We start from the raw sequence: 25,877 nt of genomic DNA, 5'->3' as shown, positions 1-25,877 counted from the left end.
AAAAAAATCAAACAGCATAAGACAAACACAAACCCAAAGAAAATATGACTAATATAAGTAATTCCTTGAAAGTATTAACACTGAATGTCAATGGATCAAACTCACCTGTTAAGAGACACAGATTGGAAGGATGGATAAGAAATATGACCTATCTATATGCTGTGAACAAGAAATCCATCTTAGAAGCAGGGGTTCAAAGAAGTTGAAAATGAATGGCTGGAAAACAATCTTACAGGCAAACAATAACCAGAAAAGGGCAAGAGCAGCTATATTAATATCAGACAAATTAGACTTCAATTGCAAAACTTTTGTGAGAGACAAAGATGGACACTATATATTAGTGAAAGAGATAATCTTTCAAGAAGAAACAACAATCATAAACATTTATGCCTCTAACAAGGTAGCCTACAAATACGTGAGGCAAACACTGGAAAAACTAAGTGAAGGAATAGATGCTTCTCCAATTATAATGGGGAACTTTAATACACCACTATCACCATTGGACAAAACATATTAACAGAGAATCAATGAAGAAACAAAGACTTTGAACAAAGCATTAGAGGAGCTGGACCTAATAAACATATATAGAACATTACACCCAAATAGAGCAGGATAAACATTCTTCTCAAGTGCACATGGATCTTTCTCCAAGATAGACCACATTCTAGGCAACAGAGAAAGTCTCAATGGGTTCAGAAAGATTGGAATCATACAAAATAATTTCTCTGACCACAGTGGAGTGAAGCTGGACATCTGCAAGGGCCAGAGATCCAGATTTGGCACCAAGATATGGAAGATGAAAATTTGATGAAGGAGGAAATCTCAAAAGAAATCAATAACTACCTTGAATAAATGAAAATGGCAACAAAACATATCAAAACTTTGGGATGCAGCAAAAGCTGTACTGAGAGGGAAATTCATAGCCATAAACTCTTACATCAAAAAAGAAGAAAGAGCTAAAAGTGAAGAACTAACTGCACATAGAGGAGTTAGTAAAAAAACAACAAACTAAGTAAGAAGAAAAAAAGAACAAAGATCAGACCAGAACTCAATGAAATAGAAAATAAGAAAGCACTCAAGAAAGTAAACAAAACAATGAGGTGGTTTTTTGAGAAGATTAATAAAATTGACAAACTTTTAGGTAGACTAACAGAAAGAAAGGGATAAAATGCAAATACACAAAATAAGAAATGAGAAAGGAGATATCACCACTGACCCCACAGAAGTAAAGACTATTATAAGTGGATATTTTTAAAAACTATATTCCAACAAGAAGGATAATATAGAGGAAACATATTCCTAGAGACACATAAGAGGCCAAAATTGACAAAAGAAGAAATTGATGATCTCATCAATTGAATCACAAGTAAAGAGATAGAATCAGTCATTAAAAACCTCCCAGCTAAGTAAAGCCCTTGGCCAGACAGCTTCACAGATGAATTCTACCAAACATTCTGGAAAGAACTGGCACCAATCTTGCTTAAACGCTTCCAAAAATTCAAAATAGAAGGAACATTACCTAACTCATTCTATGATGCCAACATTACTCTAACACCAAAGTCCAACAAAGACACCATAAGAAAGGATAATTACAGACCAATCTCTCTAATGAACCTAGATGTGAAAATCCTCAACAAAATACTTGCTAATTGTATTCAACAATACATTAAATGAATTATACATCATGACAAAGTTAGTTTGATTCCTGTTATGAAAGGATGGCTCAACATAAGAAAATCAATTAATCTATTGCACCACATAAACAGAATGAATGAAAGAAAATACACGATCATATCTATAGATGCAGAAAAGGCATTTGACAAAATACAGCACCCTCTCTTGATAAAAACACTGCAAAAAATAAGAATAGAAGGAAACTTTCTGAATATGATCAAGGATATATATGAAAAACCCACAGCTAACATCATTTACAATGGTGAAATCCTAAAATCTTTCCCTCTTGCCATGACCTGTGTGGGTGACGTGAGATTCTGAGGGGAGGTGACAGGAACTGAAGAAAGGCACACAGAGACAAAGACAAGATAAGGGAGGACCAGGTGGGCTAGGGTTAACTGATAGCAAACCCAAGGCCCCAACCTGGAATCACAAGCTTTATTTAAAGCAGTTAACTAGGTCATTGTTCTCAGAGCAGGGGCTATCAGGCATGAAGTTCTTTGAGGGCCATTTTCTTTGAGTTCCTTCTTATCAGGACATCAGCTCCTTTCTGCTTACTTGCAGGTACAGACACGTTTGACCACATCCTCACCTCTCTACACACATTGAAACTCCCTAGCAATGTGGATTGAGTCCTGCACATTACTTTGGGGACTGCTACATGTCTCCCTTTTCTTTTTTGTCTGGACATTGGCTGTGCCTGTCTCAGGTTGGTTTCCTCTGAAGCTCTTACCCATCATTGACTACCAATTGGCTACAGACTATTGTTCATGGAGCACCACAAGTGTGATCAGAGTCCATGCTGAGACTTTTGTGTGAGTTTAAAGTGTGTGGTTTCAGTTTGCAAATGTCAGAGCACTCAGTGAGTTTGCCTGCAAATAGAGAAAACATGCACCACCAATCAAGAACACAAACAATAAGGTCTGCTAAATACCAAAAGCTATGCTGCAACAGGTTCCAAGGATTGAAACCACAAAAAGTATGTAGGAGGTTCTCGGCCAACTGTCTGGGGTCCTTAACCACCAGATGAGCACTTTGGAGAGCTAAGAGCTCATTGTGCAAATATTTTAAATCCACACTAATTTCTGAATGATTCCATACCCCTTGTAGGTGCAGTTTCACTGTTGTCCAATTCCAGGAAGTTTCACTGAATTGGACAGAGATCATGGAAACAAATATGTACTGTGAATGACATTGTAGCCACACATGGTACTGCAATGCCTCCAACTGATCTCATAAAGAAAGGACCAGAAAGCCAAAGACATATTGAAAAAGAAAAATGAAATCAGAGGATCACACTACCTGACTTTAAAACATTCTACAGTCTTCCATTCAAGTACTAACCAATGCCAACCATGCTTAGCTTCTGAGATCAGATGTGATCAGACATGTTCAGGCTTGTATGGTTGTAAACTCTGGGGGCTAATCGAAGAGAGGTGCAATGTGAGAGCAACAGCAAAAGGTGGACGATAGATGTAGGAAGGAATGGAGATGGCATTAGTAGCCAAAATCAGTACAGAGGAAAGGAAACTGAGGATGAGAAATCACAGCAAACAAGAAATGCCGCCTGCAGTAACTAATAAAAAAAAAGAAAGAAAAGAAATGGGTAGGGGAATAAAGAGGAAGGAAAAACAAGAAAACAAAAGAAAAAAACAGAAATGCCCTCAAGCAAGGTGTTCCCTTTTCAATTGCATAAACTGATTAGGATCCTGTCCTTCCTCCTTTCTTCCTTCCTCACTTCTCTTTCTCCCAGGACAGCAGGAAATCCATGTGAGAGTTCCCCTCCAAGATTCAAATGGGACAGGGTGAACCAAATCACCACAGAAAATAGTGACTCTCAGTCTCTTTGAGAAAGAGCACCCACACCAGGCCAGGTACCCTACATATGCTCTTGGAAGCCTACCACACAATTCCTGCTGTCCCCCTCCCTTAGGTGTGTTGCACAGGACTAGTTAATTGCCTGAATCCACCTTCTCCTACACCAATATTTCCTATCCCAGGGTGTTTAGGTAAATTGGACTGCCCCAACGGATTTGCCTCTCAAATCCTCCTAGTCTCTCCTCAAGCCAGCTGGTATGCTCCTGAAAGCTCAAAAAGAGGAATCCAGACAATTGAACCCACACCTCTTGGGCCCCCCTGCACCCTTCACCAGAACCCTCCACTCTCAGAATTTGTCTGAGACAGGCAGGCTTGAGGTTGCTGTGGTTCAGGGAGCACTGAGTTTGGGGAATGTGACCTCTGGGAATGTGGGATCAGGGTCATGGGTTTGGGGAACATGGAGTTTGAGGAATGCTGCCATGTGCCCAGTGGGGTTCATGGAATGCTGAGGCTGCCTGCCCTAAGGGAAAGGCTCAGTCTTCTCACAGAATCACACTCTCTCCAGATCATTGTACAGAAGCCTCCTGCTTTGTGGTTTCCCCAAATAGCTCACTCAGGCAGTATCTTTCCCCCACCCAGCCATTAATTTATAGGAGAGATGATGTAGGTTCACTCACTTTGACATCCTACTTTCATTTTTAATTAATCATCAAGTGGGTCAAAGACAGCCTGAAGCTGAGACAGAAGTTCTGGGAGCTGAAGGCTTGGGCCAATAATTATAGACACATTTTCTTGTAAGATAAGGTCAAAAAAGGACATATTGATTTTTGTGGACAAATAGGATCTAAATAAAGAACTTTCTGATGATGTTTTCTTTCATAACATGATTTAGAGAGCTTCTCAAGCACATATTGGTCATATGTCTTTGGCTGTTCAGGGCTTCTTTCCTTTCCAAGTAACTTTTCAATGTAACATTTTTTGTGATCTATGTATCTTCAAAAGTCAATTAAAAATTAAAAGGATTAAAAAGCACACACTGGCAGGTAGTGGGCAGTCTTTTTCCTCTGTGTATGTTGTAATACTCTATCAGATTGACATGTGGGATGCATGATGTGATGAGAAGTGCTGGAACGCTAACATTCAGGCCCTTGTCACCTCTGGTGGAAAAGTAGAAGCGGGTGTGGCAGGTTTCCCTTCCCTAGCAGTATGGGAAAATTTAGGGTTTAAGGTCTTGCCTTTTGTTCTGTGGTCCCTGGCTCCCTCTCATGTTCTTTTTCCTTGGACTATTGTCACTGGGACTCTTCAGCTTGTTCAGTGAACTTAGAACATGCATCCCTATTTGATGGTACAGAATTGCTGCCAGACACAACTCTTCCTTGCCCTCTTTCTCATTCAGTTGCTACTGTCATAGAACCTGCACACAGGAAAACTACAAGCTGGCTAGAACCACAGGATGTTGTAGTCAAAAGGAACTTAGGTTCTCAAGATTCATCCATGTTATCACATGTGTTTGTAGTGTGTTTGTTCTTACAGCCGAGTAGTATTCCATTGTGTGTATATACCACATTTTATTGATCCACTCGTCTGTTGATGGGCATTTGGGTTGATTCCAACTTTTGGCAATAGTGAACAATGCTGCTATGAACATTGGTGTACATATATTGGTTTGTGTTCTTGTTTTCAGTTCTGCTGGGTATATTCCCAGCAGTGGTATTGCTGGGTCATATGGCAAATCTATGGCTAGTTTTTTGAGAAACCGCCATACTGTTCTCCAGAATGGTTGGATCCTTCTGCATTCCCACCAGCAGTGTATGAGTGTTCCCCTTCCTTCACATCCTCTCCAGCACTTGTATTCTTCTGTTTTTTTCATAGCTGCCAATCTTATGGGTGTAAGATGGTATCTCATTGTGGTTTTGATTTGCATTTCCCTGATAGCTAGAGATTTGGAACATTTTTTCATGTGCTTTCTTGCCATTTGTATTTCTTCTTCGGAGAAGTGGCTGTTTAAGTCTTTTTCCCATTTTTTAAATGGATTGTTTATCTTTTTATTTTCAAGATGTAGGAGTTCTTTATATATGCAAGTTATAAGTTTCTTATCAGATATATGATTGCCAAATATTTTCTCCCACTGTGTGGGAAGGGAAAATGGACGTTAAATGTGTGGAACCAAAGTAAATGGGGGGTAAGAGAGGAGTTTCTTGAGAGTACACAAGGATGGATATAAAACATGTAATATTACACCATAACATATAGGAGATGACAGACTGATAATGTAAACCATAATGTAAAACATAGGATAACTAAAAATGTAAAGAACTGTGTATCCTAAAGTATGCACCATAATGTAAACACAGATGTCACCTTGTTAGAAAGCTAATGTCTCAGACTCTGTACATCACTTTAAGTAAATATGATATGAATAGGGCGTAAGAGTATCACTGTGGAAGGGAAAAGGTTTTCTGGTGGATGTGTGGGAGTGCTGTATATTATATATATACATTGCTGTGGTCTAGGACTCCTGTGAAGAAAAGCTGAATAATTAGGGGGGGGGAAAAAAAAAAAAAAAAAAAAAAAAGAAAAAAATAGGATGTGGAATTTTTTCAAGTCAACATTCTTTATCTAAGTTCTTTATCTAACTTTATCCAAGTTCTTTATCTATCCTTTAAACTCATCGCTATATGCCATTCCCTAGTAAGGGACCATGACATTATATTGGGCTTCAAATTTCGGGGAGTTCGGGATCACAGAGTGTTTCAACAATGGCAATGGAGGGATACTGGTATGGGATACCAATGACAGATGATATATGACTGACAGGGAGCTGTACAGAACATATGTCCAGGGTGCATGGTAATGTTTGGATATACTCATAGTGGCAACAATTAAAAACCACAGTAGGGGGGGTACTGGGTTCCTGGTCAGTGGTGCTCTGTCGTGGTCCCTAGGGGAGCAGCGACAGTCTCCCAGGTACAGTGGTGGGGACCGGGAGGGAGTGAGGGTTCAACAGTGAGCCCCTGATACTAATGACTATGCTTGTGAGCTGATAAACCCAAAATAATAACAAGGCCTAGAGCAACTTTGTGCCTGGGAATTTCCTTCTGTCAGCCTTCATGTTACTCAAATGTGGCCAGTCTCGAAGCCAAACTCAGCATGTAAATGCAATGCCTTCCCCCCAGCGTGGGACATGACACCCGGGGATGAGCCTCCCTGGCAACGAGGGACCACTATCAACTACCAACTGATGATGCAACTGGAAAATGACCTTATACGGAAGGTTCAATGTGGATCAGCAGAATATCCATGTCTACATAAAATACCATGACTTTAAAATGCTGTTTGACCTAAAGTAAGGGGGAAATGGAAAGGAGAAATGAGTTTATATGGCTACGAGTTTCTAAAAAAGAGTCTGGAGGCTGGCAGAAGGTTTGCCCTCATGCACAACTGAGCAGAGTCAGAGAGACAGATAAAGCAGATACAACCCCCAGATATTGGTTCCTTTGAGGGCTAAAGAGACCCATGGGAGTTATGGTCATGGCCGATGGGGTTAACTACCAGGGCAGATGGCCCCTCTTTGGAAATGGTGTTTATGTGTGATGAATCTGGACTCAGATGGGATCTCCCTTCATAAGACTTTCATGCTAATGTGCTGGAGGTGCAGTTAATGTTGGGGTTTAAGATATATTTAGGGGATTTGAATCTCTGGACTGACAATGTGATAGCCAGATCCTGAGCCTCAACAGACTCCAGCACCTACAATCTGATTTATTGGACTTACCACACTCAGCTAAGATGGAGGTGAAGGACAACCACCACACCATGGAGCCTAGAGTGATTACAACTGAAAATGGGAGGATTGCATCCAGCATCCAGGTGGAATCTGAGCCTCCTCTTGACATAAAGGTGCAATGGACACAACCAATCCAGTGTCCACATAGAAGAGGTGGCATTGGATTGGGAAAAGTGGACATAATGGACAAAGGGTATGGGGAAAGGCAGGAAGAGATGAGAGGTGGAGGCGTCTTCGGGACATGGAGCTGCCCTGGATGGTGCTTCAGGGGTAGTCACCGAACATTGTAAGTCCTCACAGGGCCTACATGGTGGAATAGAGGAGAGTATGGGCCATGATGTGAACCAATGTATATGAGGTGCAGAGGTGCCCAGAGATGTACTTACCAAGTCCAGTGGATGTGTCATGATGATGGGAACGAGTGTTGTTGGGGGGGGGGGGAGAGGGGGGGTGGGGGGGTGGGGTTGAATGGGACCTCACATATATATTTTTAATGTAATATTATTACAAAGTCAATAAAAAATAAAAAAATTAAAAAAAAAAACAAAAAAAAAAACAAACAAAAGGAACTTAGGGCCCATAACCCTCTCTCTTTTCCTGAATAACTTTGCGGACTTGGTTATCCATATCCTGGGTTTGAATCCTTCCTCTGATTGGGAGTATCCTGTGGGTTCAGCAGCCCATTCCTTCCTTGCTCTTCCTTGCAGAGAGCGGAGTCTTTTTTGGTGACTCTAAATCAGGTTACTTTATGTTTAGTTGTGTATCTCACAACCTCCCAGTGATTTTTTTCCCTATAGAGTGCATTTTCAAGTATTTGTTTCTTTCCTGACTGAACAATCCCTAGCTACTTCTGCCACTCCATACTTGACAAAATCTGCCACTCTTTCAGCAGACTGACTTTTCCTGTAGGCATGTATGTCTCTTGCACATGGCCCTAGAATATAAACTGGCAGGCCCAGGGTGGGCTAAGAAAAGAGAGGGTGTGGATACTCTTCCATTAATGAAGCCTGCAGTTGGATTGCATGAAGGTTTAAGCAGATATGACATGCTTCTAACTCATATTGGGACATGGCTACCAAAAACGACCATGTCTTATGCACGTGGTTGCTTTCAAGCAAGCTTTTTCTCAGCCTACACATTATAAGTGTGTTGTCCAACTCAGGTCCCATCTTAGTAGTTTTGGAATATTGTATCTCCACTTTAGAATATTCCTTCCCTCCCTCTGTTCTTGCCTTCCACTTGCCTACAAGCCTTGGTCATTGGTATTTTCATCTCCTCCAGAAGTTATGTCATCTGACCAAGACAATGCCTTCAAAAATTATAATAGTAATTTCTCTTTGCAGCCATTGATAGTTTTCAAAACATTTTTCTTGTACATTATTTCCTTTTATTAAGACAATTTAGACTGTCCAAGCCAGACTTCATGGAGTGTGCTGTTGGATTTTCAGCCAGTTAACACACATTTGAGGATGCCAGATACTCTTCAGAGGGACCAGGGTTTGTGATTGCATAGATCTGTGTTTTATCTTCAAGCCATGGCAAAAGATATTGTCAACCCATTCCTGAAAAGAAGACACACAAATTCCTACCAGGGGCCCAGAGAGGGTGGATTTAGGGGGAATGAAGATAGGTCCAGCACACAGCTCATTGGGCTGCCTCCCAATGTCAGTATAACACCTCTCCTGGCAGCACAAATTCTCAGATCATTGAGGTTTTACTCAACATGGTTAAAGAGAAAATCACTTCAATGATCTGAAAGTCTTTTCCCTTGAATATTTGCCCTAATTAACACTGCAGTGTTCTAAGTGACTCCTTGATTATCTAATGTCCACCTCTTCTGTAAAACATCTTCAGATTTTTTGAATAATCAGGGTCAACCAAAATTTCCAAGTTTCATCTCTTTTCCATATTTGAAGTTTGGGAGATTTGTCCATGTCCAATTTTCCATTATTTCTTGGCTCTTCCATGAATTTCCAGATTGCTGACATTTGTCCTGGGAGTACAATTGAGAGAATTGCTTAAATATCCTTTGGAAGTGGTTAGTACTTTTTCTGGGACTCAAGACTAGAAGTTATTTAAAGTAACTAGGATTTAATTAAGATTAAAAGTAATTAGAATATCATTGCAATACCAATATCTTTAAAAATCACCACAGCTCTATTTTTGTCACCTGATAACTTGTTTGCACATTTTAAAAGCTTTCTATGTATAAATGTTTTTACAGTTCCAATTATAGTGCTCTCTGAATGGAAGCTGCTGCATTCTCTTGACACCGTATCAGAAACATTTGTCCAAGTCTTCAGAAGCAATTTCAATGCTTTTCATGGTATTTTTAACTTGATGATTTTCCCAAACTTCTTAAATTATTTTCCTAATACTGAACTGACTACCATTAGGTGGTCCCAGGGGCAACCTTAACTTATTTTCTCTATTATTAATAACACAATAGTGAACATCTATCTATATATATATATATAGTGGTTCCAGGGCTGGAGATTGAATCTGGGATCTCATATATAGGAAGCTGCTGCTCAACTACTGAGCTATATCAGCAACCCTGGGTTGGTATTTTCATTTATATGCTTGTTGTTTGGTTTTTTGGTTTTTTGTTTGTTTGTAGAAGGACCAGCAAATGAAATCAGGCCTTCCACATGGAAAGCAGATGCTCAGCTGCTTGAGCCACATCCACTTACATCATCTCTTTTTCTTTGTCTTTCTTTCTTTCTTTCTTTCTTTCTTTCTTTCTTTCTTTCTTTCTTTCTTTCTTTCTTTCTTTCTTTCTTTCTTTCTTTCTTTCTTTCTTTCTTTCTTTCTTTCTTTCTTTCTTTCTTTCTTTCTTTCTTTCTTTCTTTCTTTTCTTTCTTTCTTTCTTTCTTTCTTTCTTTTCTTTCTTTCTTTCTTTTTCTTTCTTTTTAAAATATTATATTAAGAAAATGTGAGGTCCCCAAATACTCCCCACCCCCCTCACCCCACTTCTTCCACATTAACAAGCTCTTTCATCATCATGGCACATTCACTGCATTTTGGAATACATTTTTTAATATATTTTGGAGCACTGCTGTACCACATGGATAGTGCTTTACATTGTACTTTACACTCTCCCCCTGTCCACACAGTGGGCCATGGCAGGATATACAATGTCCAATATATATCCCTGTAGTACCACCCAGGACAATTCCAAGTCCTGAAAATACCCCCACATCATATCTCTTCTTCCCTCTCCCTACCCTCAGCAGCTACCATGGTCACTTTCTCCACGTCAATACTATAATTTCTTCCATTAGAAATCACAATAGTTCCATAGTAGAATATCAATAAGTCCACTCTAATCCATACTCTAATCCTCCATTCTGTGGACCCTGGGATGGTTATGTTCAGTCCCCCTCTATATCAAAAGGGGTCTTAGATTCCACATGGATAATGGATGCAATTCTCCTGCTTGCAGTTGTAGGCACTTTTGATTCCCTGGTGTGGTGTTTGACCTGCTTCACCTTCCTGTTAGCTGGCCAGGGAAAGTCCAATAAAGAAGACAGTAGGACTTGCAAGTCTGCTGAGGCTCAGGGTCTGATTGTCTCATGGAGAGTCCAGAGATTCAGGTCTCCTGACTATACACCAACCCCAGTGCCAACCGCAGATCTAGTAAAAGTAACAGAAGAGTTATATGTAGAAAGGTCATATCTGAGTCCAAGTCCATCCACTTACATCATCTGTTTTCTTGATAAATATTTCATTGTATTAGAAATTGATTTCCTTCACATAAAAAGAAATTTACCAAAAAATTTTGACTCTCATTCTTTCAATGAGAAGGCTGTTATTGTTTGAATAAAAGAGGAAGAAATCATAGAGTAGTCTTTATATGGAAACACTCTTTTTGACATTCTGTCCATTTTGACCTCTTATTTTGATAACAACACATGAGGGAAAACTCTGGTTGGCAAGAGAATATTGTAGCATATGGATAAGAATACTGGATTTCTCTAGGATTCTTCAAGCTGATACATCTCCATCATTTACTCTGTACTCAAGTCAATGAATTGGGTCATCTTGCTAAGTCTGCATCATCAAGCTGCATATGTGTGTGAGAAAAAGTTTAAAAATCTGCATTCCAGGGAATGAAAGTGGCTCAAGCAGTTGAATAACCATCTTCCACATGGGAGATCCCTGGTTTAGTTCCCAGAGCATCCTAAAGAAGACAAAGAGGGCACCCATCTTGCTTCAACACATGGCAAAAGACTTTGGCATGGAAAGTAACATGCTTTATCATCTAGCAACTGCAATTTTCTACTCCAAACAAATACCCTTTACAAAAACCAACCAATTTCTGATATTTTCCAGCAACACCTCTTTGATTGACTAATACAAACCCATTTTATATCACCCCTCAATTTCTAATCTCATTGTGGAGCAATAAATTCATTTATTCTTTGACCAGTCACTGTCAGAAATGCTCTCCTGTCCATAAATCACAATAAAGCTTATGCCTGTTTAAAAAAAAAAAGGAGACAAAGAGCAGAAAACAAGCAAAAACAACAAGCAGTCAATGAGAAAAACAAGGACTAGACAACAAGCAAAAACAAGTAGACAATGAGAAAAACAAGGAGCAGACAACAAGCAAAAATAACAAGCAGACAATGAGAAAAACAAGGAGCAGACAACAAGAAAAATCATGATCAGACAATGAACAAAAACAAATGAGCAGGGAAGTGACTGTGGCTCAATCAGTTGGGCTCCTGCCTACCATATGGGAGGCCCTGGGATGCAAATTCCTTGTGAATGCAGGCTCACCTGCACACTGTGGAGAGCCAACAGCCTGGGTGCATTGGAATGCCACTGGCCCACAAGGGCCACAGAGTGCTGACCCAGCAAGGTGATGCAACAATAACAAAAAAGGGAGACAAGCAAAAACACAGAAGAGCACACAGCAAATGGACACAGGGAACAGGCAATAAGCAAGCCACAAAGGGGAGGGGGATACAATAAAAATAAATACAGACACAGAAGAATGCACAATGAATAGACACAGAGCAAACAGCAAGCAAAAAACCTCAAGGGAGGGGGGATTTATAAAAATGAACAGGGAAAAGATGTGATTTAAGCAGTTGAGCACCTGCTTCTCAGGTGACAGGTCCCAGGTTGGGTTTCCAGTGCATCCTAAAAAAAAAAAAACAGACAATGAGCAAACAACAAATGCAAAGGATGAACAAAAACGATGAGCAAACAGATGATGGAGTCATCTCAGTTGGGGAAAGTGGAGATGATCATTAAAAAATCCACATTCCAATTTTAACATCAAGCTAGTATAACCTTTAGAAAAAATCTGTTGTGTTTCCAGGTATCTATAAATTTCTGCCTCTTAAGAAACTGATAAGTTTCATCACATTTGAATGGACCCAGAAGAATAGTCTCCTGTGTGGGAAAGATTGTTCATATTTTTTTATTCTCAATCTCCTCTCCCACAGTGACAACTTCAAAAAAAGGCCTCAGGAAGTTTTTTGATGTTGCTTGTTTCAGTCACTTTCAAAATGTCAACCAAAGGGTCTTAAACTGAAAACAAAAATCAAAACAAAACAAAACAAAACCTTACATGCATGTGGTAAAATTTTAAAACCATACATGAATTTTCCCTCTGAAATTATTTTAGGAGGGAATTCCTGTAAATGACTTTATATTCTGCTTCCCTTTCTTAACAAAATCTCTTTGAATGTAATGTGTCAAATCCCTTCTTCTGGAGAAACTTATGACTTCCACAGTATTAGGCAAAACTACTTTTAGGACAATTGGCAGCATTTTTTTTCTTATGTAAGGTAATGTAGAAAGCCATGACTCAGGGTGACCTGTTGAGCAAAGCAGAAAAAGCAAATATGTTGGCAAATATTGAATGCATACCATAGTTCCACAGTTTTGTTGCCCTTAGGAACTTTTCCTTGAAGAAGAAACTACCATTTCTTTTTTGTTTGTTTGTTTTGTTTTTTTGTTGTTTCAACATATTTTCATTTTTAAAAATTACTTAGGTTGCATAAAATATGTAAGGGATTCCCATATGCCCCAATCCCCAAACCTCCCACCCTTCCACACATTAACAACTTCTTTCATTAGTGTGGTACATTTTAATTGATGAACCAATTTTGGAAAATTGCCACTAATCATGTATTATAGTTTACATTGTAGTTTACACTCTCTCCTTCTCAAATCTGTAGGTTATGGCTATTTATACAATGACCCATATCTGTTGTTGCAATGTCACTTAGGACAATCCCCAGTCCTGAAATTGCCCCCATATCATACCTCTTTGTCCCTCTCCCTGACTTCAGCATGTCCAGTGGTCACTGTGTTCACATCAATGATGTAATTTCTTCCATTGCTAGAATCACAATAAGTCTATAGTAGAATACCGATAAGTCCACAGCCCCTCTAGTCCATATTTTATTTCCCAATCCTGAGGATTCTGGGAAGGTGATGCCCTCACCCCCTCTAATTGAGAGGTGGATCCAATCCCATATAGCTAATGGATGGGCCTCTCTTGGTTGTAGTTGCAGACTTTCTTGGTTCTTTGGTGTAGTGGTTATCCAACCTCACCTCTTTGTTAGTTGTCCTGGGTGAGTGCAATGAGCTAGAGAGTAAGTTTGGTAATTCTGCTGAGGCTCTGGGCCCAGCTGGTACATGGACAGTCCAGAGATTCAAATCTCTTGGATGTACAACTACCAACTCCAGCACCAACTATAGGTTCAAATAAAGGGGACAGAGAGTCATGTGTAGATGAGGCCATATCTGAGTCGAACTGTGTCACACTATGGAGCACAAACGTCTAAGTGGAGTTCACTGACAATATACAAAGTTCAGAGATATCTGCCATGACCATAGGACCTGGGCATCTAGAGAGCCCTCAGAAGACCCACTATTTGGGCTAATATGTACTTTGGCTGTCTATGAGATCCTGCCAAGATGTACATAAGTGTTATCTCTGGGATTACCTCCTGATTCATTTTGAAGTCTCTTAGCCACATAAACTCATTTGTCTTTACCTTTTCCCCTTTCCCCTTTTTATTCAAGGTCTTTTTCCAGTTGCATTGCTCATTGGTGTTTGGTAGTAATCCCTTGGTGCCAGGGAAGTTCAGCCCCAGGAGTCATGTCCCACGCTGAAGGGAAGGTAATGCATTTATATCCCAAGTTTGGCTCAGAGAGGGGCAACAGGGAGTCTCTCAGGAGGTAACTCATAGGCATCTTACAATACTAGGCTACTTTACAACTTCAAGAACAAAGGCTCATAAAGATAGTCATAAATATCAAGGGCCCATCAATGGACACCTGTCATTGTCCCTGTACTTGGATTCTTGTTGCTGTTCCATTAGAGAATGTGGCAGAACTCCCCAGAATGGGAATTCAATATTCTTTCAGTTGTGTGAACCTCAACCCACTGTGACAATGCCCCATCAACACTTTAACTCATTTATATACCTTATTTGTAAGCCCAGGTGAACTGCCTCCTACATATCCCCCATCACTGACACTCCACACCATCAATCCTCCACACGATCAATCCTCCCCTGCCATAGTTGTAACCCTTCTGTGATCCAGAACTTCTCCAAAAATGAATCCTAGAATATTGCCAAATATAATTACTAGGAAAATGAAATAATAATGATAGATTTAAACATAGGAAATAAAACACATGGTAATTTAGAAAAAACTAAAACTAAATTAAAGGTAAAAAATTTATATATTATTACAAAATTTAAAATATTTAAACATTTTTTATGTTCTGCCATTCATCACTGTAATATCTGTCATCCTGTATGTACAGTGGAATTTTCTTACATTTTTTCCCCCAGTGTCTTATTTTTTTATTCATCTTGTCTTTAAGGAGTTTTAGGTAACAGTAAAGTCACATACAGAATACAGGGGACTCCCATATACCCAACATCCTCTCCCTTTCCCCCTCTCTTGTTTCAATAACCTTTTTAAATGTGGATTGTACTTTTGCCACAACTGGTATACAAAAATTGATACAGAGCTACCAACTATTTTCAATGTTTCACATTATGGTTTACACTTTAGACCATATAATTTTATGAAATTTTTAAATGAAATTTAACATACCCCATATCCATCATTGCAAGATCATGCAGAACATTTCCATTGCCCTTTAAATACCCCCTCTTCCAACTTTTCTATGCCTCCTTCCCCCTAATAGCTAGTGCACACACCTGGTACAGAAAGCAAACATTAAAAGTGAACTTTCTTGCCTTTTTTTCCTTAACTCCCCCTTTAGGAGCAGCTAGAGCTACCAGTTTCCTCTAAATCCTTCCAACAATATTCTAAGTACATTCATTTCCCACAAATGGTAATATATTATCCATTGTCCTATGCCTTTTCTTCTCCTAATTTATAATGGAGATTGAAAGCTCCTCATTCTTTTTTTCATGTCTATTTAGTATTCCATAGTATAATCGGGCCATACTTTATTTAAAAAATCAACTACTGAGAGGACAATTAAATTGGTTCCAAATTTTGCTTTCTACAAGGTTGTTATGGCATCCTAGTGCTCATGAACTTTTGCATATGTGCCAAAAATTCTTAGAAGTGGGTTGGTCAAGGTAGCTGCATTTTTCTTTTGATAGATGTTGATCAATTTTTATTCACACCAGCTCCATGGACAGTCCTGTTCCCACTCTCCACCCCTCAGGAAATATTACATCATGAAAATTTCTTTCTTTTCTTAATAATTTTTTTATTTTTAAATAAGCTTTAGATTACAAAAATGTTACATAAAAATATAAGGAATAATCATATGCCCCCCTCCTATACTCTTCCACATCAACATTCTTCATTAGTGTGGTATATCTGTCACAATTGATCAACACAAATTGAAGTATGCTACTAACCCTCAAAAACAGTTTGTTTTATAGCTTAAATACTTTCCCACAGATTTTGCAAGTTATGACAAAATATGCACTGGCTTGTATCACCGCAGTGTTATGCAGGACAAATACAATGTCCCAAAAATGCTCCCATATTACATCTATTCTTCCCTCTTCCATTCATCAGAACCTTGGTGACCACTCCCCCACATCAATGATAAGAGTTCTTCCATTGCTAGAATAATAAGTCTATAGTACATTAATAATGTATACTTTAGTCCATTTTTCATTCCCCAATCTTGAGAATTTTGGGATGGTTTTGCCCACTCTGATTCTGAGAGGTAGTTTAGGCTTCATGGGGCAGATGGATGGAATGATCCTGCCTGCAGCTGAAGACAGTTTCTGTTCCTTGGGATAGGCATTGTCTATCATCATCTCCTTGTCAGCTGTCCTGGGTGAGTCGAAAGAACACGAGAGTAGGTGCTACAATTCCACTGAAATTCAGGCCTCAAAGAGCACACAGATGGACCAAAGATTTAAGTCTCTGGGACACACACCCACCAAGTATAGGACTAATTATATATATAATTACATATATATATATTTAATCTTTATAGTTATTCCTACTAATGATACTCTTTTCTATGCTCTCCTCCAACATTCTCTCCCTTGTTCTTTTTTTTCCTTTCCTTTCAAACTGCAGAACACCCTTTAGTATTTCCATAAGCCCAGGTTTCTTTGTGAAAAACTGTTATTTTCTGTTTATCTGTGAATATTTTAAGCTCTCCTTTTTTTCAATGTGAGCTTTGTTGAATACAGAATTCCTGGCTTGCTGTTTGTTTGTTTTTTTTCCTTTAGCAACTAAACTATATCATACCGGCCTTCTTTTTCCAGGGTTTCAGATGAGATATCAGCACTTAATCTTATCAAACTTCCCTTGTTTGTGATGGATTTCTTTTCTCTTGCTGCTTTCAGTATTTCTCTCTTTGCTTTGCATGTTTTACAGTTCGATAAGTATATGTCTAGGGTAGGTCTCATAGGATTTATACTGTTTGGAGTGTGCTGCGCTGCTTGGATATACACATCCCTGTCTCTCAAATGAGTTGGGAAATTTTCACCCATTATTTCCTCCAAAACTCTTTTGCCTCATTTTCCTTCTCTTCTCCCTCTAGGATGATATAATATATATATATATGTTTAATGTCAATAAATTCCTTGAAGATCTGCTGATTTTTTTCATTTTATCTATCTGTTCTATTATCTGTATGAATTCAGATATAATTTCTTCAATATCACTAATTCTTTCCTCAGCATTTTCAAATCTTCTGTTTTGTTCTTCTTACTTATTTTTGGTTTCTTGCATTGTGCCATTTATCACCATCAAATCTGTTATCTTTTTATGTATGCTTACAATTTTTTTCTGTATATTTGACCAGTGAATTTTTAATATCCTTTACTTCTTCCTTCACTTCATTAAGTTGATTTATGATATTTGTTTGGAAATCTTTGATTACTTATTCCATATTCTGTGTTTCCTCCATTTTTAGTATGTTCTTTAGACTGGAACACATCTTCTTACTTAGTAAACTTGTAAATTTTTTCTGACTTCTAGGCATCTGTTACTCTTGATGGGCTTTTTCAGATGATTATCTTCTCTTTCTAATCAAGAGTTTATATTTCATTTTGTGTTAAGCTTCCTCTTGATACTTGGTTCCATTTATTGTATATCCATGTACTTATCCTTGTTTCCATGAAAAAAATATAATGAACATAGAAAAGGAAAGATTGAAGAAGTGAAAAATAATAGTAATAATAAAAAGAAAAGGAACTATAAAAGAGATAGTAAAAATTAAGTCATAAGAGGGAAAACCTTTAGAAATACAAAGGATTAAGAATAAAAATGTGGACTAAAAGAAAATGAAATGAGAAACAATAGAATAAAATAAAAGACTGGAAAGATGAGAAGAAAAGAGAAAAAAAATGAAGACCAAAAAAGGAAAGGTGGAATATTTAAAAAAGCAAAAGAAGAGGGATAAGTGAAAATAAACAAAGGAATAAAGAAACTGAGGACAAAAAATAAGGAAAAGAAAAAAGGAAACAAAGAAAGAAAAAACAAAACACAAAAAATAATCCAAAAAAATTTCCCTCTTAGGCCACTAGGAATAATCTCAGTCTGCCAGTATTCATGAGTAAATTACCCTGCATCCTGCTAAGCTGGTAAGGTACCAGTGTTAGAGAATAATATAAAGAAAAAAAATAAAAATTATAAAATAACAAATAAAAAATCTCCAAATAAGTCCTCAGTCTATAACTTCCTTGTCACAAGGTGTCACCTGTGTGCCTGACAATGGGTTGAGCCACTCTCTGTATCCCTTCTCTTAGGTGGCACCAGGTATTGAACCAGGGCTAATCTCTAAAGGAAAACATGAGGCAACACAGAACACACTTGTAAAATATTTAAAGGTGATTTTTCATAGGTTTGTTTTTGTTAGTTCCTGGCACTTCAGGAAGTATATCTCATGCCCCTAGTGAGTTACTAACTTAAGGAATAGGCAGTTCAGGTTTAAATTCCAGAATTAACCCATTAAAATATAAAATGTGCATTATACAACAAAAGATTACAGGAAAAACAAAGAAACCTGAAATTATGATCTTTCAAAAAGAACAAATTAAAATTCAGAAATCACTAATGAAGAGTGTAGATTTAGGACATACTAGGAAAAGACTATAAAAATTTATCCTCAATATACCGAAGATCAGTGAAAATATGGAGAAAAAACTAAAAGTTATCAAGGAAATATTAAGCAATAATCTCTATAAAGAAATATATATATTTTAAAACAGGAATCAAACAGTATAACAAGAGATGAAGATCACAACTGAAACTTAAAATTACCTAGGGAATTTCAACAGTAGATTGGTGCTGACAGAAAAAGATTCAGTTATCTCAAAGACATGACACTTAAATGATTCAAGCTGAGGGGCATGAACAGATAAGGGTTTGCAATAGGAAACAGAACCTACAAAAATGATCATACATATCAATAAATGTATTATGGGTGTCCCAGAGGGAGGTGAAAGGAATAAATGGACAAAAGGGATATTCAAAGAAATGATGACAGACAACTTGTCAATTTAATGAAACAAAGGAATATAGTAGGCTCACCATCCACTGAAGCTGCATCTGCAGCTGCTGAATCAGAAACAGAAAGGATGATCCTGGGAAATAAAAAGAATGGCATCCAGTGAGACCGCCAGAACCGGAGACCGTGCACTGCTCCCCCAGTTCCAGGTATGGGCGACGGTGGCCGGCAGCCAGAACGCTTGGCCCCGCATGCCGGGGGCCTGTCAGCCCCGCAGTTATGAACTGGCTGGTGCACTATGGCTTCCACGTGTGGTGCCTCTGCATTTGGGATCCCCAGGGAGTGACGATGCTCCAGCCAGAGCTCTAGCAGGCTACAGTTTGGTTCCCGTGGGCGGTGGCCTCCCACTCCAGCCCGAGTTCCAGACACAGTCACCGTCCCCTCAGCAAGACTCTCTGGCCAAGAAATACTGGCTGGCTCCAGAGGAGGATGGACTCGAGAGGAAGAACCAGCTGCATATCTGAACTACAGCTCCATAAACTGTTCTGTCTGATTCAGTGTCTGCTTGACATCGATTCTGTTGGCTCAATGGCAAACCATTGTTTTACCATATTGAAAATCTCACAAATCCTAAACTGTGTCCAAAAACACCACACTGCCTTGATTATCCATGCCCTGTGTTGCTGGTTAGCATGGACTCAGGTGTCAGAATTCTTGCAGGGTACTACAAGGACAACTACAAAAGAGGCACATGGACCAGTCTTAGGGGAGGAACATTCTAGGCCTATGTCACTTGCTGCCTGGTTGTTAGACCTTTGCAGAAGATCTGGAAATGGCAGCTAAAGGTGATGGCACCAGTGTTGATAAGCTGGTGAAGGACATTTACAGAGGAGACAATGAATGATTTGGTATTCAAGGATCTGCTGCAGCATCAAGCTTTGGCGATATGATGAGTAAAGGAAAGAGAGAATCCATCAGTAAGGAAGACATCACCTGGGCCACTTTGATCACCATTACCAACAACATTGGGTGCATTTCTCGGAAGTGTGCATTGGATGAGAATATTGATAGAGTTGTGTTTGTTGGGAATTTTCTCAGAATCAATATGGTCTCTATGAAGCTGCTAGCATATGTCCAAAGGACAGCTAAAATCTGTTCTTGGAACATGAAGGTTATTTTGGAGCTGTTGGGGCACTGCTGGAACGTTTCAAAATGACTGGTAAGCAGTAGTAGAAACAGCTTCTTATGAGAACTAAGAACTGAGACCTGCTGCTGCAGAGGGTGAAAGCCTGTATAGGATGGAAGCTAAACTGTTATGGCAGTTGAACCTGTTGGATTTGTAAATAATTTACGAGTTTTACAGTTGACCTTTTATTCTTGGGTTTTGAGCTTATGATTGAAAATAGGGAACACAAGTATTTTCTGTAACTCTATTTTTTTAAAAAAAGATTTGTCCAGCATGCCCAAAATTACCAATTTTATGCATTAACTTTGAAAAGTTGCCTGATGTTTACGAAGGACCTTAAATATAAATCTTTTTTTTTCTTTTTTTGAATTGAAATGCCTTATGACGAAATGTCCTTGTCCATGCTCACCATATAAATGGCAGCAAATCCTTAAACAGGATTTATTTTATTTTAGAAATCTCTCAGTAGATAACTGTTCACATTAAGGGATTTGGTTGAAATCATGGATTGAGGTGTGGGGTGGTTATAGCTATTTGTTGTGTACACTTATGTACCTAGGAGCTTTGTAACAAGGCATCTCATAAATAACAATGCTAAGGTTTATTTACTGTTAATATTTTAAATTGAAAGTTGTATTTCAATCACAGTTTCTAAATTTTAAAAATTACGATAAAAAATAATATACTCTTCAAGATGACTCCAAATGTGATAAACTCCAAATGAGATAAAGACAAAGGGAACCATACCCAGATATATAGTAGATATATAGTTAGTCCAACTTTCAAATGCAATGGACAGTAGACAATTCTGGAAGCTGCAAGATAAAACAAAATGTGTGTATAAAGGAAAACCAATAAGATCAAATGCCAATATTCACTTGAAAAATGTGGAGTCAAGAAGATAAAGGAACAGAATATTTAAATTGACTGAAGAAAGTGATTGTGAAACAAGATCTTTATATCTAGTAAGGCTGGCTTTCAGAAATGAGGGTGTGATTAAGGTATTTCCAATACAACAAAAGCTGAAGGAGATTTTCTTCAATAGACCTACACTACAAACATTGCTAAGGGAAGTTCCTCAGAGAGAAAGAAATGGACACCAGAGAGTGACCTGAGATGACCTAAAGAGATATAGACTTCTGGTAAAATTACCTGTAGAAGTTTGATATTATTGATGAATTGCAAAAAGAAATATTGAATTATGTTTGTAAACCAGTCTTTCCCCCTGGGCATAATAGATAATATTGGATTCAGAGGTTTGCCTGATTAAGTAATCATGTAAACCTCTTGTGCCAGTTTAAGGCATTGAGCCCCAACCCTTTGGTGGGTGGGGACTCACAGATAAAAGGCCTGCCAAAGAACAGAATTGGGGGCTTTTAATGTCTGAGTTTTAATGTTAGAGTTTGATGCCAAAGTTGGAGGCCCAGGGAGAGAGACAGAGCTGTTTGCCTGACAGTCTATAGCTGACCTTGTGGAGAAATAGAGGAGCTGAGCCCAGAGGTACTCAGGAAGCCTGAACCCTTATAGACATTGGCAGCTGTATTAGTCAGCCAAAAGGGGTACTGGTGCAAAATACTAGAAATGTATTGGTTTTTATAAAGGGTATTTATTTGGGGTAGGAGCTTACACATACCAGGCCATAAAACATAAGTTCCATATATATATATGTATATATATAAATAAGTTCCATATATAAATATATATAAATATAAATATATATATACATATATATACATACATATATATATAAATGCACCCAATTGTAACAGAAGACACAGTTTTTTCTAGTGCACATGGACCATTCTCTATGATAGACCATATGTTAAATAATAATGCAGACTCAATAAATTTAAAAATATTGAGACCATACAAATATCTTTTTGGAGAGACTGTGAGAAAATTATATAAGATCTCACATGAAAATAATGGAATGGAGGCAGAGTCAAAAGGACCTGCCTTGGGGGTCAACAAATGAGGACAGTGCTTCACAACTCCCAGGAGAGTGAGTGACAGAGAGACAAAGAAGTCAAAACAACAAACTGTCAGTTACTAAACCCCCCAGCTATCTGGAAGTGCTTCCCTTCCCCACCCCCAAGATATTCAGTGGTGATAAAACCCTTAGCTCATTTCAGCTGACTGAAAGGGGAGCAGACATCTTCTTCCCTGTCAGCTGTTACAAGTGAAAAGAGAGGGGAAATTGGTGGCTTTTCATCAGGGAATTTGGCCAGTGGACCCTGATTTGAATCTTGGCTCTGGCCAGATGAAAACAAAAGAAAACCAAGAGAGACATCGCCTTGGAAAGGTATGACAAAAATTACCATCTGTTGCCTTGTCTGCAAATTACATGGTCAATAACTGATTTCAGAGCTCTCTTTACCCTACCTCTGGGGGAAAGTCTGTGCCCCATTAGTGAGTCCCTGACATGACTTTCATAACTTAACCTGGGAAATTTTAAAAACTTAAGATAAGCTGAACCAAATATAATATCAAAGAAGAGCTGTGAAAAAATCATAACAATAGATAAGAGAGAAAAACTGGCCATCGGAATAAATGCATGAACATATCAGATGCTTAGACATCACCAAAAATTACAAGCCCTACCAGGAAACAGGAAGAGATGTCCCAGCCAAAGGAACAAACCAAATATCCTGATGCAATTCAGGATTTAAGGTAATTAATCAATGATAATCACAAAACTCTCCTAAATCAATTTAAAGAGTTGAAAGAAAATATGACTAATAAGTTAAAAGATATTAAGAAGACACTGGGGGAGGATAAAGAATAATTTGGAAGTCTGCAAATAAAAGTAACTCAGCTTATGGGAATGAAAGACATGATGGATGAAATTGATAATATATTAGAGACACACAAGAGCAGATTTGAATAACTTGAGTACAGAATTAGTGATTTCAAAGACTGAATATCTGAACTGGAAAAAGCAAGGAAACAGAAAGAGAAGAGAATGGAAAAAATGGAACAGGGTCTCAGGGAATTGAATGATAATGCAAAACACAAAAACATACACATTATAAGTGTCCCAGAAGTAGTAGAAAATGGAAAAGGTACAGAAAGAATATTTGATGAAATAATGACTAAAAACTTCCCTACCCTTATGAAAGACATAAATATCAATATCTAAGAAGGACAAAGCACCCAAAACAGAATAAACATGAATAAACCTACCCTGAGACACTTATTATTTAGAATGACAACTATCAGATATAAAATGATTTTGAAAGCAGGAAGAGAAAAGCAAAGCATCACATGCAAGGGAAACTTGGTAAATTAAGTTCCAGCCTCCCATCAGAAACCATGGAGGATAGTAGAAAGTGGTATGATGTATTTAAGGTATTGAAAGAGAAAACTGCCAGCCAAGACTTCTGTATTGAGCAAAGCTGTCCTTCAAAAATGAAGGGGACTTCAAAGTGTTCACAGAAATATAAAAACTGATAGAATATGATACCAAAAGACCAGAATTATAAGAGATACTAAAGGGAGAGCTGCAGACTGAAAGGAAAAAAAAAAACAAAACAAGAGTAAGAGGGGTTGGATAGGAGTGTATGAATGAAGATTAGAAAGGGTAAAAAAGTCAGATTATAGTACAATATCATAGCAGAAAGAGAAAGGTCAAAATGGATGAAGTAAGCAACACCTTTATTTATAAATTTAAATGTTAATGGTTTGATTTCCCCAATCAAAAGACACAGACTGATAGAATGGATTAAAAAACAATATGAGCCATAGCTATGTAGTCTACAAGAGACTCACCTCAGATATAAGGACCCACAAAAAACTAAAAGGTTGGAAGAAGATTTTCCTCACAAACAGTAACCAAAAATGAGCTTGAGTAGTGATACTAGTATCAGACAAAACAGATTTTAAATGCAAAACTCATATAAAGGATGAAGATGTTCCTTATATATTAATAAAAGGTGCAAATCAACAAGATTAAATAACTGTTTTAAATATTTTAAATATTAAATATTTAAATATTTAAATATGTACCTCAGTGCTGCAAGATACATGAGGCACACAATGGCAGAGCTGAAGGGAGATATAGATGTCTATGCAATAATAATGGAAGAATTCAATATACTACTCTCAGTAATGGATAGAGTATCTTTACAAATGTGCACATAACTTTGACCATGGTGACAGTGTCAGAGAGGGGTGAGCCAGAGTTCTTCTTCTTAGCAAAGAGGAAAACAACAAATATGGACCACCACAGCACCCACAGCAGCCCTTAACCCAGAGCCAGGCACTGGTAGAATACTTTCTATAGCTTATCCCATTTAATCCTCACAATGATGCTATGAGATTTTTTTTTTCATAGGATTATTATGAGGAGCCACTTGAGACTCAGAGAGGTGAAGTGGCTTTCCCAAGACACACTGCTAGTTTGTGACAGTGTCAGAGCTGAGGGAAGGTGAGGTGCTCACCATGTGAAGGTCAGTTTCAGGACTTGCTGTGTGGTGGCCAAGTCTCTGTAGCTGTACAGTAAGTTGGTGATGAAAGAGAAATCCCTACCATGGAAAGCAGACACCACTAACCATTAACTTCTCCAGCCTGCCTGCTTTGACTTTTTCTGCCATGCCAATCTTGGATAAATTCAAAGCTGTCTCTTTTCCACTGAGGTTTGAACAAATGAGGAACATTTGATTCCATTTGCTTCTCTGACACAAGATTGACGAAATTTAAAAGAATGATCAGATCCATGGCTGGAAGAATGTAGAGAAACCCCCACTTTCATAGACTGCAGGTGACAACTTAACTGAAACAGCCTCCTTTTAAAATTTCTCTGGCTCTAATTATTACAATTTTTTGCATTCATACCCTTCAACCCTGCAACCTCATTCCTGGGGTTCTATATTGAGTGTATGAAGAGCATTAGAATATTTGAAGACACATACGATGTCCACATTAACACTGTCAAAATGACAATGGAAAGGAATCAAATCAACTTCCATCAGCAATGAGATGCTGAGTCTCTTTGGGAACAGGCCTTCAGGTACATTACACAGCCCAGTACATGGCTGTGAAGTGGTCCTCAGCGTGGCAGGTTACAGAGACAGGGTATAGTATTGTCCACTCACTCTACCTTGGTAAATATAGTCCTGCTAAGAATGATGATTAATAAGTTAGGGGAAGGTAATGGAAGGACAATCAAGCACAGCATACCTGGGTTTGGATGATTAAAACAACCAAACAGTAGCAAAATGCAAAGACACTCATGGTCTAACATGAAGTAAAAACACTACAAAACCCTCTTTTCTAATATTTCTACAAATACAGGAAAAGTGACTTTGTACCTGGTCAAGGCAGGGGCTGGGCTTGAGAATCAGGCAATGATGTCATCCCAGATATTTTGGGAGTGGGACCATGGATCAATAATCAGGAAAGCCCAGGTAGGGAGCAAGGGGATTTATCAAAGTGGAGTCTGGGGATTAATCATTAGCTGTGCTTGGTCCCTA

The 25,877-nt window shown here is 38.3% G+C and overlaps 1 pseudogene; it reads left to right on the top strand.

The window, feature by feature from the left end:
• The first annotated feature begins 19,709 nt into the window (after positions 1–19,709).
• LOC101441433 (pantothenate kinase 1-like) lies at positions 19,710–20,450 on the top strand (annotated as a pseudogene).
• Positions 20,451–25,877: the final 5,427 nt, after the last annotated feature.

The sequence above is a fragment of the Dasypus novemcinctus genome, chromosome 19 (genome assembly GCF_030445035.2).
Source record: "Dasypus novemcinctus isolate mDasNov1 chromosome 19, mDasNov1.1.hap2, whole genome shotgun sequence".
NCBI lineage: Eukaryota > Metazoa > Chordata > Mammalia > Cingulata > Dasypodidae > Dasypus > Dasypus novemcinctus.
This window is presented reverse-complemented; position numbering and strand designations above follow the sequence as displayed.